Below are 7,967 nucleotides of genomic sequence, written 5' to 3' on the forward strand. Positions count from 1 at the left end.
ACATAAGTAAAATTCTTAGCAATTATAACTCTAGAGCATTCCAGGTCAAGTAGGCTGTCATTGTGATCTGGACGACAAGTGGTCCAATGACCATGTTAGAGCTTGATTCCCAGAACTACTTCCAGTACCGGGTATCTTAGTCTAAGTTCTCATAGAGCAGACACTGAGCCAAAGTTTCAGGTGCAAGTGATGTGTCAAGAAAATGTTCTCAGGAGAAACCAATTGGGAAGTGGGGGGAACAAAAAAGAGAAGGGAAAGAGGCTGAACAAGTCTATAATTTCAGGTTAGGTTCCAGAATAAGCCTGATCCTGAGGGAAGCCATGGAAAATAATTCTTACCTTATGCATGAAGGTAAAGAGCTGGGCTTTACACATTCCTGTCCAGGCATGGGGTTAACATAAAACCCTAGCATTTTTATTTCTCCTTATAAGAGAACGAACATCACTTCAGAGTAAAATCTAGCACCAGATACAAGTTGCTAATTCTATATAGAAAAAACAAAAAACAAAAAACAAAAAAACACTTCAAAGTTGTATTCAGCTTCCAGGTGCAGGCAGCAGACTATCCATAGATACTTGTGTTTTTCTTCTTTCTATTGCTGTAACAGTAATGGAATACATGCAATATAAATTTATAAGGATATAAAGGATAAAAGGAATCCCAATCAGTTAAACAGATTTTTAAAATATTTTTTTGGAATAGAGCAAACTGATGTATTTTGCACAAAATATTTCCCTGAGTTAAACTCCAAATATGTAGTGGAAAAGACAACAAACAAATACAATTTATTCTGCCTGACGAAAGAGTGGGTTTTTTTTTTAAGATTTTATTTATGTATTTTTAGAGACAGGGAAGGGAAGGAGAAAGAGAGGGAGAGAAACATCAATATATGGTTGCCTCTCTCACAGCCCCTACTGGGGACCTGGACTGCAACCCAGGCATGTATCCTGGCTGGGAATAAAACCAGCAACCCTTTGTTTCACAGCCCATGCTCAACCTACTGAGCTACACCAGTCAGAACCAGTGGGGATTCTTCAAGTTTAAAATTTGTAGGCAACTTTTGGGACAATTATCAATGAAGAACATTTCATAGGAAACCTGATTCAATTAACACCACCACCAGCAGCCTACCCTACTCATAGGCAGAGGCCATTTACAAGGCTTTTTGCATTTGGGGTGAAAAAAGCAAAGAGAAGGCATAGGGAAGAGGCATGAGTACAGGAGAGGAGGAGGGGAGAAGAGGGTGGGGGAGGGGAGGGGAGAAAAAAAGAAAAGGAAGGCACTTTATAAAAAAAAATTGAATAGTTTTTCTTATAAGAGCTATGCCTAAAATTAAGGTGGAAATGTCTAGGAAAAAAGAGGAATATGTCTATAAGTGAATGGAAGTCCAAATTTCCAAATGTATTTTCTGCAGTATATATATATATACACACACACACATACACACATATACACATTAATATATAATATATACATTATATATATGTGTGTATATATATATAATATATATATATAGTTAAAAGAAGCTAAATCAAGTATTAAAGGGGGGAGTCACTTCAGTAATGCATTTAACTTAGTGGAACTTACTTCTAAGTAATTAGGAGAAAAAGAAAGAGAAAGATAAAAAAGAGAAAGAAGAAGAGAATTTACTGTAAATCCATAAATAGTCAATTGTGCTAAAGAGTAATTTCCCCAAGTCAGAATTTGAAAGAAGGAAGAAAATTGCTTTTCTCTCAGTCATGGTAATTACTTAGTGACTTTCTGAATGAGCATCTCCCTCCCCTTTGTAAGTCCAGTATTTAGAGAGGATGCATTTTTAACTAAAACAAATGGATCCAAACACAAACCACTCTGTTGATGTGGTCATTTAAGCATGGAAACCAGAATTTTCCAAAGCAGAGGGGGATAAAAGCCATTATGAAGTATCTCAAAATTTTAATTATAATCTCTTAGATGTTAATTACTGTAAACATTTGCAATAATAATTTTGATTGTATGAAACTTCCATCTGAAGTGATCTAACACTTTTCTCAAGATTTTTAACAGTATCACTAAGTAGTATTGTTTAAAGCATTTTTCAATGATAGAAATGTTTTATTTCTAGCTTTCTGATTAGATATCCACATGCCACATGTGACTAGTGAGCACATAAAATATGGCTATTTTGACTGAGGAGCTAAATTTTAGTGAAATGCATTTTATTTTAATCATTGTGAATTTAAGCAGTCACATATGACTAGTGGCTATTGTGTTGTACAAGGCAGTTTTAGAATACAGTAAAAACTAAAAACTGATGAAATAATTGAAATATACAGAAAGGGAAGATAAATATTTTGTTCTTCATATCATTCATTACTTTTCAAGTTATAAATTTATTGCATGCATTCTTATTGTAATAACACTTTACAAATTAAACATGTATTTGTAAGCATCTTCCATGTTAGGCACTTCCCTTACATTATCTTTTTCATCACCACAGTAATATGTATGAGTTATATTGCTACTCCTATTTAATATATAAGTGAATCCCACAATGACTAGAACTTCAGGAAGACTTTTGGAACTAAAGTAGGTAATACTACCTCATGCAATATATGGTATATGGGAATTATTCAGAAAATGGTTTTGTAGATGAATGAATGCATGAATGCTATAGGAATATAAAGAATTTTGCATTTGGAGGGTAAATGTGTCAGTTTAATTTGCACTAAAGCATATAAATACACACCCATTTTTTGAGGTGTGTAACATGCTGTTCCTTTATTAAACCTATCCCCTATTATAGTGGAAAAAACAGTTACCTAAACTTAGGGCAAGATAATTAATCCCTGTTACAGTCATTCTCCTTGATTATAAATAGGAATGGGGATAGAGAAATTGGAAGGTTGAGATGAAAAAAACATTATAAATTTTAAAAGCCTCAAATAACACCTAAACATAGGAAAGGACAGTAGATTTAACAACTATTACAGTATAGATTACATAGATATAACTAAAGAACATATATATTATATAATATGGAATAAATAGTCTATGCCATACATAAATAATGCATTGTAATGCAATATTTTATTTCATTAATTCAGGATTTGGAACACAGTGACATGGTTGTTTGGAAAATGAGCATTTTCTGGTTAGATGCAATTGCATCTCTGAATGGGATCTTGCCTTTTTACACTAATATTACACTTACCTTTTAACCTTTTATTACTGAACTATAAATTTAAATCTGATTTGAGTTCTTTCATATTTCAGTATTTTTTAGCTTTGTTTTTAAGATTCCCCCTTATATTAAATATATCTGTCATAGACACTCTGTTGCTGGGTAATAGCCTCTTGGTTTTAAAAATGAATCACACTCTATTATTTGCTCATATCTCTAACACATCTCATTTCATTTCTGGTTCTGTTTTTAGTGATTTTCAAGGCTGACAATTTAGGATAATAAGTTATTTTAGTTAAAAGCCTGTTTACTCTCTTTTTTGAATCAATGTGACTGAGGATGTCACGGATGACTTTGCAATATGAAGTAAATCCAATCCCAGTGATATAGTGGGATGTGTTGGGCCTTGATGGAACTCCGCTGCTGCAGCAGCGTTCTGTGCAGCTCGGTACGATCACGGATCCCTTTGTTTTGTTCCTGGGATATTGCTAATGTTTATGGAATAGCACTAGATGACAGTAAATTGATCTGGTTTGAAATTATTCTTCACTCTTTTCTCTGCTTCTGAAAATGATGCTCATTCTTCAAAGAATCACCATATTACCACTACTCTTTATTCTCCCAGTATTCTTTTATTAAAATTATCATTATTCATACAATACAAAACCTTATTGAGAATAATACTAGCCATTTAAAACAATGACTACTGTATACTAACCATTTAATTCATATCAGGATCGAGGCTAGGTACTTTGTTTTGTGTGTAGGTGTATATGTGTAGGTGTATACTCACACACACACAGGTCATTTATATGTGTGCATAAACACTGACAGCCACTAATTTGTTCTCCATTTTGGTAATTATAATAATGTTTTATATATATAAATATTATGTTATTAATACTTTCAAATTAATTTTCTGAGATAGTTTATATGGTCACTCTATTTCAGGTAATAAAACTGAATTTTAGAAGAATTGAGTCCTTTGCCTTACCTACATAGTCCACAATTGCTTTAATAAATTCCATAATTAGTAACAGTAAATATTAAAAGAAACACTATGAATTATGAAATAAAATATTTATGTATTTATTTTACTAGTCTAACTTTGGTTAGATTATCTAATTAAAAAGGCATTGACAAATTACCCTACTTCACTCTACTTCCTTCTATGCCTTACTTTATTACACACCATTGCATGTATGATCCAAAGTCCTGAATCCTTGACTGACACACGACAGCTAATATCATAAAAAATCTTCATCTATCCATGTGGTAGCTCAAATACACCTGAGGTATGTTTACACCGAAGTCCATTTTTGAAATAATCTAGAAAATACCTTCTCAATTTCTTACAGTAGAACCTAGACACTCAAAAATTCACTGATAAGGTTTTCTGTCATATGATCATTACCATTAAACTTTTTTTTTAATTTTGAAATCAATGGTAGATTTATATATAGTTGTAAAAATCTGTAAGAGACCCCATGTACCTACTCTCCCCCTAGGGTAATAGTTTGCAACAATATACTTCAATATCAAAACCAAGACATTGAAATGATACATCAAGATATAGACCATCCTCATCATCACAAGAATGTCTCATATCACTGTATTACAGAAACACCGATTTTCACATATTTTACTCCCAGAAGCCATTCATTTATTTTCCATTTCTACAATTGTATCATTTTAAAATGTTTGTATGTATATATGTGGATACGGAGTCATACTGTATGCCACCTTTTTGAATCGGCTGTTTCAAGAAGCATAAATGTTTAGAAATGTACCTAAATTTTTTGTGTATTAAGAAGATAATGAAAATGTATTTATCCATATTTTTACTTTTTCCCTTGTTCTTTCTTTCTTTGTGGTGTTTCAGAATTTGTGTATCACATAATTTTATTTAAACAAATTCCTTTAGCCCTGTTAAGGGTACACCTGTTGGTACCAAATTTTCTTAATTTCCCTTCATCTAAGCATTTCTTCTCTTCCTCCCACACTGCTGAAAGATATTTTTGCTGGATATAAAATTCCAGTGAGAGTTCTTTTTTTAAAACTCTTCAACAGTGTTATGATGTTTCCATAGGCCCTCATGTTTTCTTATGAGAAATTCACTGTCATTGAAATTGCTTGTTTCTTTATAGGTAAGGTGTGAGTTCTTATTTGCTAGTTTCAAGATAGTTTCTTTTTAGTTTTCAGAAGTTTGGCTATAATGTGATTACTCTCCTTAAAGTTCATTTAGCTTCTTGAATCAGTAAAATTCTTTATTTTGTCTAATCTTGAAGGTTTTATTATTTCTCTCAGTTTTCAGTTTCACTCAGATCACTTCCTCCTTCCAGAACTCAGATGACACGAGTGTTAGGTCCTTTAATGTAGCCCACAGCTCACTGATCTTTTTTTTTGTTTTAGTATATTTTTCTCTGTTTAGATTGTTTGATTTTTACTACTACCTTTTATTTCAATGATTTATTTTCCTCTGTCTTGTCAATTCTGTTGTTGAATCCATCTGTTAATATTTTTAGTCATTTATTTTTCTGCTTTAATATTTATATGCCCTGTATATTTTCTGAGACTTTCTTTAAAAATTTTATTTATGTATTTTTAGACAGAGGGGAAGGGAGAGAGAAAGAGGGGGAAAGACACATCAATGTGTGGTTTCCTCTCACCCCCCCCCACCACTGGACTGCAACCCAGGCATGTGCCCTGACTAGGAATCAAACCGGCAACCCTTTGGTTTGCAGGCCCAAGCTCAACCCCCTCAGCCATACCAGCCTGGGCTCTTGCTCTATTTTTTTCATTTGTTTTAAGAGTTTTTATTTTTTCATGTTGAAGGATTCTTATAATCACTGTTTTAAACCCATGAGAGACAAGTTTAATATATCAGCCATCTCAATGTTGTTATCTGCTGCCTTTCTTTTTATGTAAATTGTGATGTTCTGATTCTGTTATAAAGAATTACTGTTTTATTTGAAGTGCATGTGTTCTGGTCATTATGTTTTGAGACTCTGAATATTACTAAAACTTTGCTTTTTGCTGGGTTCCATCTGAGTACTACAGCAGGGGAAAGTGTAGGGACACCTAGTTACTACTGTGTGAGTATGTATATCCACATTCCCCACTTAGCCTCTGTTAACACCCAGGGGAAGAGCTTCCTTTTACTGATAGATGAGTGTGGGTTTCTTGGCTCTTAGCTAAGTCTCTCTCTCCTTCCACCCAAACTATAACTTGAATGACTTTGATTCTGCATTTTAGCCTGAGAACTAGTCTCACATTTACAACTGTCTTCTATTTAAAGGCCATAGAGATATTAAATATGGCTACAAAAAACCTCATCTAATTCCCCTCATTCCAAATCTGGTTTCATCTAATATTTCCTGTTTATTAAAATGTTATTAACAATTTTTGCTCCAGCTTTTAATACTTTAGATGTTTCTGGGTTTAATGTACAGGAGGAGAGGAAATTTGGCCTAATACTCTTCCACTGTTGCAGACATATTTCTGCTTGCCTTGGCCAGTGTGGCTCAGTTGGTTGGACATTGTCCTGCAAACCAAAAAGTTGCCAGTTTGATTCCCAGTTGGAGCACACAACTAAGTTGTGAGTTTGGTCCCCAGTCAGGATACACATGAAAGGCAAATAATTAAAGTTTCTCTTTCATATTGATGTTTTTCTCCCTCTCTTTCACCTTCCCTTTCTCTCACTCCAAAAAAGAAAATATTTTCCTTAAATATTTTGGTATGTTTTTCATAAAAATCTTACATTTAAAGAATTATCTCTAATTAATTAAAGGTTTATCTTTACTGTTTATAGAGGTAGTTTGAGATTTATCTTTTCAAGTTTGTTTTTATTAATGCATAGTAGGCTTATATGGAATTCAGGATTTTTACTTTGTTTCCCTATATTTGTATTATATCATAAGCTTTTTTATTCCTACAAAAGCCTTTGTTTTTTCCATTTGGTACAATGGGTGAGGTCTCCAGGGAAGTTAAAATGATGTCTAGTGGTTTTAGGGACAGGGTCAGGAAAAAGCCAGATACCAGGGAAATGCAGAGGACTGGGTTCCAAAGACTTCCTAGTGAGCCTTGAGAGTGAGCCTTTTGAAGAGATACTCACCTATCCCAGCCTGGGCATTGGCCAGCCTGCACATGATCATCAGATGGTCACCCATCTTCCTGATGAGTTTCACCTCCTCATCCAAGAAATGGTTCTCCAGGAAGTCACAGAGATGAGGGACTGTGCAGATAGAACCCAGAGCACATAATCCAAAAGGGCTTGTTTCGTTCAGGTTCTTCTCCAAGGCGAAGGTGGCTTCCATGGCATCCTGAGTTTTACCCCACTATCTTTGTAAGGTTTCAGCATGTCCTGGAAGAGAACGTGGCCACTGTGCTGATTTTGCAGATTTAAGAGATACTTGGCACCCTCATGCTTCTTCTCAGCCAACTCTTGGAAGAAGTGGCTCACCTCCGGCTGAACCTCATCATCACAGTTGAAATAGAAGCCCAGGGAGATGTCAGTGTAGGAGGCCTGAAGATGCAGGTTGGCCAAGAAGTTGATGGCAGCCTCCACCTTGGTGGAATAATTCTGACGAATTTGGGAGCTCATGGTTGTTTGTCACAGAAGAGTCAAGGTCAAAAAAATGGTGAAGGTTGGTCTCTAAGGCTGAGGATCACTGAGGTGATTCCGAAGGGACTGACTGGAAGAGAGGTTGGAGGGTGGTTGGAAAGAAGGGGAATCCCTGGGTTTGTTCCGTCCAAACCCTGTAAAAGCAAAACACAGATCCCAGGACGGTCAAGGGCACTGTAT

The 7,967-nt window shown here is 34.8% G+C and overlaps 1 pseudogene; it reads right to left on the minus strand.

Moving 5' to 3' along the window:
- Positions 1 to 7,094: 7,094 nt before the first annotated feature.
- On the minus strand, positions 7,095 to 7,766 carry LOC112311388 (ferritin light chain pseudogene; annotated as a pseudogene).
- Between the last annotated feature and the right edge of the window lie 201 nt (positions 7,767 to 7,967).

Source organism: Desmodus rotundus, chromosome 13, assembly GCF_022682495.2.
Source record: "Desmodus rotundus isolate HL8 chromosome 13, HLdesRot8A.1, whole genome shotgun sequence".
Taxonomy (NCBI): domain Eukaryota; kingdom Metazoa; phylum Chordata; class Mammalia; order Chiroptera; family Phyllostomidae; genus Desmodus; species Desmodus rotundus.